This window comes from Sorex araneus, chromosome 10, assembly GCF_027595985.1.
Source record: "Sorex araneus isolate mSorAra2 chromosome 10, mSorAra2.pri, whole genome shotgun sequence".
Taxonomy (NCBI): Eukaryota; Metazoa; Chordata; class Mammalia; order Eulipotyphla; family Soricidae; genus Sorex; species Sorex araneus.
The window spans coordinates 15,857,897-15,859,256 of record NC_073311.1 but is presented as its reverse complement, the minus strand read 5'-3'; the positions used below and the strand labels follow the sequence as shown (position 1 = coordinate 15,859,256).

The window sequence follows — 1,360 nt, the reverse complement described above, 5'->3', positions numbered from 1 at the left end:
AACAGCCTCGACCTAACTTACAGCTAAATAAAACCACACCAATCATAAAAATGTATACTGTTTTCAAATTCACTCATATCATATTGTGCTCTGTAAAACACATCTCTGCACTTCAGATGATTGAAGCATATATACTTTTTGCTTTCTGATTATAGTACTGTTTATTTATATTTTTAATTAAATGAAAAAATCAATAAAATACCCAATTTGGAAATTTAAGTCTCATTTTCAGTAACTCATACCTACACGGATCTAATAAAGCGATTTTTACCAAATTGTAAGGAAAAACTATATAAAATTAGCAAATGGAGATAGGTGTAGTTGTTCTAAAGACTGTAGTGCTCAACTACTGGCAGTTTGAAAGCTGTAAAATCAGATTCAGATCGTCCAGTGATTCTTCTCTGACAAGTGGGAGGTTTCATTTTATGATTCACTTCAATTGTACAATAATTACAATATGGTTTTATTAGGGGGAGTCCACATTACGTTTCCAACTTACAATCAATTAGCAGTGAAGGGTGAAAGAATGTATAAAAGCCATGAAGACAAGTTTGGGTGAGCTGGTTTTGCTAATCAAGACAGGCATGACTGAGGATTCCCAGCCAGTGACCTTTCTTAAATAGAGTTCACTTTGCTTAAACAAGTCTGCAGAAGTCCTCGATGAAGAATGCTTTGAACCGTAGGCATGGTGTCAATAAATAAATAAATAAATAGATAGATAAAACAGAAGACTATACTTTCAGCAATAATCAGAAATCACTTCTACACTTCATTTCTCTGATAGCCTGGAGTCCCTGAAACCACCAAGAAGAGCTAGAGCATCCTTTTCTGAGCAAGAAGTCAGTTCTCGGTGTAGTTTTGGCAACTGCCTTTTGCCATTGATGATCTTCTCTTCCTTTGGAAGAGTGGAAGGCAAAGATGCAGTCTGAGTGGTCACAGTTTAAAAAAAAATCTCAGCTAGAAGCAATCTGATATCCCAAAAACACACTGCTATTTTAGACATGTTATTGGGACACTATATTGATATAGTCAAGGCCTCTCACAGTCAAGCTTTATCAGTTCTTGCTTATTCCGCCATGTCACTAGTCTTAATCAACAAGTAGATGCTACTTTTGACTGATATAACCCTCTCTCTTGGATCAGTGGGGTGACACTGTCAGCCCCACCTTTTCGTGAGCTGGGATATCATTTTTTTCTCAAAGGAGGCACCAGCCTCTTCATGAGCTGGTGTTCTTACATTGCCAGTGCACATAACCATTATAATATGCTTCCATGTAACAAGACTACACTTGGCCTTTCTCTTAAATATCACATCAGAACAAGATAAGAAAGTCACCACTCATTTTAACATGGCATGGCA

At 36.8% G+C, this 1,360-nt stretch overlaps 1 pseudogene; it reads left to right on the top strand.

Annotated features, from left to right (window-relative positions):
• Positions 1-744: 744 nt before the first annotated feature.
• Positions 745-934, top strand: LOC129399271 (small nucleolar RNA U3; annotated as a pseudogene).
• The last annotated feature ends 426 nt before the right edge of the window (positions 935-1,360 follow it).